Consider the following 6,000-nt stretch of genomic DNA (forward strand, 5'->3'; position numbering starts at 1 on the left):
CATCTTTAATTGCCTGTTTAAGTATAGCTATGTATGTTAATGTCTATCAAATTTGTTTGCATTGTTGTTTGGTATTTGTTGACAGCTTTGTATGACATGTTGCTGTTCTGCTGGTGTGGGGCAGGGACCCGCTTTCCTTCTTCTTCAGTAGCTTTCCCATCATCTCATGAGGTCTATGTGTTGGCAAATCACACATGCTTCTGCAGATCACCTGTTCTTGCCTCAAGTTGAGTAGTTTATTGCCATTCTTTTGGTATCATCCTGTGGTAGGGGTGCTGCCAGAATAAGACTTGGCTTTAGTGATTTAGGGGGAGGTAATGTACTCATTGTTCCTGTCTATGTAAAGTCCTTGTGGGTGTGTGATAAAAGCCTTTGAGTAAATTGAGCACTGAATTTCTTGATTTATTTATTTTTTTAAAATATGGATTTTAATTATCATTATCATTTCAAAAGTGCTTTTGGGGTCCAGTATTTTATTTAAATACTTAACATGATTTATGGGTAACAGCTTTGTGCCCAATCAGTGAAGTATTACTGTTTGCTTCGGTTTTTACAGGAGGGTAGCTTTCGGCCAGCTTGGCCTTATCTTGTCTCTATGGGACCAGAATAACATTGTCTTATGATACCAAAGTGTCGCCATTTGCCTTATGCTTCCTAGCACTGTTAGTAAAAGTAAAATTTAACTTGACTGTATACCTCCTAGTGGTGAAGTGGCTAATGGACTTTGGATACCAACATTGTACTTGAGTCTAATTTCTTGCCTTGGAGTAGGCCTGGAGCTTAATTTTACAGAGTGGATGGATGCATTTTAATACCTTTTATTTGACGTTTGTTGAACTTATATTCAAGTCCTATTGTGGGATTTGCCCACACTTGTGACGCTAGTCACACAGACAGAGTACCACTGCAGATTTATTTAATCAGTTAACTGTTTGTAATTGGGCCACCATTGCAGTGCATAGGTGGTATGTACTTCGAGTACTATTTGTAATTTTATGTATAATACAAATGTCCTTATGCATTACAATATTAATTTATAAACTTAACAATTTGTATCAATTTGGCAAGAATTTTGGTAACTGTTAGTTGGCTGTTGATACAAATGTTACTAAATAAAAATATTTGTATTGGTATGATAAATTGCACTTCAAGTTGGGCCATCCTCCCATGTGTTCTCCTTAAATTAATCCCAATTTCAATTCCTTTCTTGTCTGTGAGTGATTGGACACCAACTTTGGTGACAGATTACTCATGCCACAAATTTCTTTTTTCCCCAGTTCGATTCAGTGTCTCCTCATTAGTTATTCAATCTACCTACATCATCTTCAGACAGAAGATTGAGCTTCTAAAAAAGTTAGAATGAATCTACAATTTCCTTCTACCACCATAAAATTTAATTTATGGATCACTTTTTTCATATAAAAATTATAAAAAATATAAATTTCATTGTAAAATTGGTATAACATTGAGTGATAGTGAGAAAGGTAAATGGATGTATATAATTACAGTAAATTTGCATAATTACAGTAATTCACATTTATCTAAAATATTATAATAAAATATGTTTTTCACAAAACAATCAAGTTTGAAGAAAAACGATAAACAGATGTAAATAAAATGCAAAATAAAATAATTTAGATTTACCTAAAATTAAAGCAAAGGTGAAAAACTTTTTAGATCGATTACAGTGCTGCATTATTACCACTAATATTGTAGATTTTATTCGTTTTGGTGTATCAGATGTTGTGGAGGATCACTGTCCCCCACAAGATTATTGTGAATTAAAAAAAATTTTTGAACAACTTTTAAATATTCATAAAACTTTTCAAACTAGAAATTCTAGGTCATGACAATCATTATCATTATTTTTTAAGTTTCTTCATTCCCTTGCATCTCAATTTAATATCACCATCTTCAAAAAACTGAAAATACAAACTACTAATTATTTTCAAACATCTGTTTGATAAAATAAATTTATTATTCAGTTCCAAATATATTCACAACCACTAATGTTATTAAAACATTTAGTAATAGTTCACTAACGTTTTTAAACAAATTCGTATTGCTAGCATTGTTGAGCTTCTTGAGTGGAGCCTCCATTTGCATAGATAAATATTTTATTAATATTTTATTTTGTTACTTTTATACTGCTGATAATAATGCATAATGCTCATATGGTAGTGTATCTATTCTATTTTCCAAAATAAATCTTTTATCATCATATGCTCAACATCTGTTTATTTACCTCAACTGAAAAAATTTAATTATTAATTCTTCGTTTTAAATTCATAGCTCTGTACTGTTCCCTATTGATAAACAAACAATCTTTACAATCCTCTAAGCTTATTTTATTTTTAACAACACATTTCTTGACACTTTCTGATGTTTCTCTATTTTGTCTCAAACTTTACAAGCATATAGAGTGTAGCCATGTATGGAAGTGAAACATGGACGATAAATAGTTTGGATAAGAAGAGAATAGAAGCTTTTGAAATGTGGTGCTACAGAAGAATGCTGAAGATTAGATGGGTAGATCACATAACTAATGAGGAAGTATTGAATAGGATTGGGGAGAAGAGAAGTTTGTGGCACAACTTGACCAGAAGAAGGGATCGGTTGGTAGGACATGTTCTGAGGCATCAAGGGATCACCAATTTAGTATTGGAGGGCAGCGTGGAGGGTAAAACTCGTAGAGGGAGACCAAGAGATGAATACACTAAGCAGATTCAGAAGGATGTAGGTTGCAGTAGGTACTGGGAGATGAAAAAGCTTGCACAGGATAGAGTAGCATGGAGAGCTGCATCAAACCAGTCTCAGGACTGAAGACCACAACAACAACAACATTTTTGCTATCAAACCACGAAAGACTTACTTTATTTTTCCATTAAATTTAGGCTTCATTTTTCCGAAACCTTTCTCATTTCCTTGGGGAATATTGTCTATTACCTGTTTGGATAACCACTCTATCAAATTTATCAATCAACGATTTCATGTCATCATAGAAATCTTCAATCTGTATTCTGTATATGCAACTATCTGTATCTTGATAACACAACTCAATTTTCTCGACATATAATTGTTTCATAACTCTATAGCTAAAATCATACATCAGTTCTTTAGATGAATCAATTACAGGGTGAGTCACTAACTATTGCAACCATCTTCAGTGAGGGAGTAGTCGCTAAGGGGATGGCCCACGTTTCAGTGCAGTCCACAAAGTTTTTTTATATCTGCATGTGTGTTCTGTACCTCTAGACCTCTACAAACTCCACATGTAGCGATTCCACCACGATTCTGCAAAGCCAAACTTCGCCAATCACAAGCTGCTTTATATGAATACAGACAGTTTCATCTATTGGGTCAAAGCTGCGATCCATATTAAGCAGTTAGGTACAATCATAAAGAAATCGACACATTTGGATGTGCAGCCGATAATCCTGTAGGAATAACACACAAAAATCAGAAGGCTATATAGGGTGAGTCACTAACTATTGCCACCTAGAATTACTCCGAAAGTATGATAGTAGCTGAAAAGTTTGTGGGACAAAAATTGCTTGGGACAATGGGGGCCATAATATGACGCTGGTCTTTTGTTGCTAGGTGAGGTCGCATCAGAGATATGAAGGTCAACTTTGTTTTTTTTAATGGAATGCTATAGTTTGGTACTTACTTTCTGATAGCGGCTATCAAGACGAATCCAATTATATGTAACAGTAACATCAGCGAAGGTCGAAAGGGTGGCATGAATGTCCATTTATATATTGCGTTCGAAGTGATGACCATTGGTATCAATGCAGTGCTGCAATCTTCTTATCATGGACTGAGTGGTATTCCTTATCACTTTGGCACTTATGGAAGCACATGCTGTGACAATTCTCTCTCGCATGTCTTCAGGTGTAGTTGGAACATCTTTATAAACAATATCTTTTACGAAAAGAAAAAGTCCAGAGGTGTCAAGCCTGGTGAACAAGCTGGCCACAACACGTCTCCTCCATGTCCAATCCAATGATTTGGGAATTGTCTCTGCAACTCATTTCTAGCCATCAGCAAAAATGTGCCGGACGCATATCATGTGGTTCCACATTCTGTTCCTAAAGGTATTTTTTCCAATAACAGACCTAATGTTTCTTGCAGGAAAATTACAATTAAGATTTCCTCAGATGGAATAGGGGCCTATAATTCTATCCTCCAGAATCACACACCATACATTCCGCAACTACGGCTTTTGGTGAGCAGCTTGCTGCAGCCAACACGGATTTTCAGTTGCCCAATAATGCATCATGTTATGCAAATTAACATTTCCATGGTTTGTGAATGTAGCCTTGTCAGTAAATAAAACCATATTAATAAATGTGTCATCCCTCTGAAGTTGAGCCCATCAGCAGAATTCAATGCAACACAAACAATCTGTACCAGTTAATTCTTGGTGGAGACTGAAATGGTAAGGATTACAGTTACGGCGATGCAGAACACGAACAACACTACCCTTGCTCGTGCCAGATTACCTTGTGATTTGATGCAAACTAACACAGGGATCTCGAACCACAGTGGCAAGAGTACCAATTTCCGTTTCCTTGTTAGTAACATTCCTTTACCAGATATTTTGTCAATGCATCAAAGATCCAGTTGTTCTCAATTTACTGTACACATATTTAAATGTACGATATGTAGGGTGAGTACGTTGAGGATATCTTTCAGATTGTAAGTCTCTATCTCTCATTGAATTTCGTTGGCATTCTCTATAAATGAGAAGCATATCAACTTGTTCTTCGAAGGAATACATCATTCACATTCACTTGATTGGACAATATTAGTATTACTGTTCCTGTTAGTGTTGTACTGCAAAACTGTCGAATGGTGTTTACATCTCAATGGCGCATTAGATGGATACATCATGTTGTTGTTGTTGTGGTCTTCAGTCCTGAGACTGGTTTGATGCAGCTCTCCATGCTACTCTATCCTGTACAAGCTTCTTCATCTCCCAGTACTTACTGCAACCAACGTCCTTCTGAATCTGCTTAGTGTATTCATCTCTTGGTCTCCCTCTACGATTTTTACCCTCCACGCTGCCCTCCAATACTAAATTGGTGATCCCTTGATGCCTCAGAACATGTCCTACCAACCGATCCCTTCTTCTGGTCAAGTTGTGCCACAAACTTCTCTTCTCCCCAATCCTATTCAATACTTCCTCATTAGTTATGTGATCTACCCATCTAGTCTTCAGCATTCTTCTGTAGCACCACATTTCGAAAGCTTCTATTCTCTTCTTGTCCATACTATTTATCGTCCATGTTTCACTTCCATACATGGCTACACTCCATACGAATACTTTCAGAAATGACTTCCTGACACTTAAATCAATACTGGATGTTAACAAATTTCTCTTCTTCAGAAACGATTTCCTTGCCATTGCCAGCCTACATTTTATATCCTCTCTACTTCGACCATCATCAGTTATTTTGCTCCCCAATTAGCAAAACTCCTTTACTACTTTAAGTGCCTCATTTCCTAATCTAATTCCCTCAGCATCACCCGACTTAATTAGACTACATTCCATTATCCTCGTTTTGCTTTTGTTGATGTTCATCTTATATCCTCCTTTCAAGACACTGTCCATTCCATTCAACTGCTCTTCCAAGTCCTTTGCTGTCTCTGACAGAATTACAATGTCATCGGCGAACCTCAAAGTTTTTATTTCTTCTCCATGAATTTTAATACCTACTCCGAATTTTTCTTTTGTTTCCTTTACTGCTTGCTCAATATACAGATCGAACAACATCAGGGAGAGGCTACAACCCTGTCTTACTCCCTTCCCAACCACTGCTTCCGTTTCATGTCCCTCGACTCTTACAACTGCCATCTGGTTTCTGTACAAATTGTAAATAGCCTTTCGCTCCCTGTATTTTACCCCTGCCACCTTCAGAATTTGAAAGAGAGTATTCCAGTCAACATTGTCAAAAGCTTTCTCTAAGTCTACAAATGCTAGAAACGTAGGTTTGC

Source organism: Schistocerca serialis, chromosome 4 (assembly GCF_023864345.2).
Source record: "Schistocerca serialis cubense isolate TAMUIC-IGC-003099 chromosome 4, iqSchSeri2.2, whole genome shotgun sequence".
In the NCBI taxonomy this organism is placed as follows: domain Eukaryota; kingdom Metazoa; phylum Arthropoda; class Insecta; order Orthoptera; family Acrididae; genus Schistocerca; species Schistocerca serialis.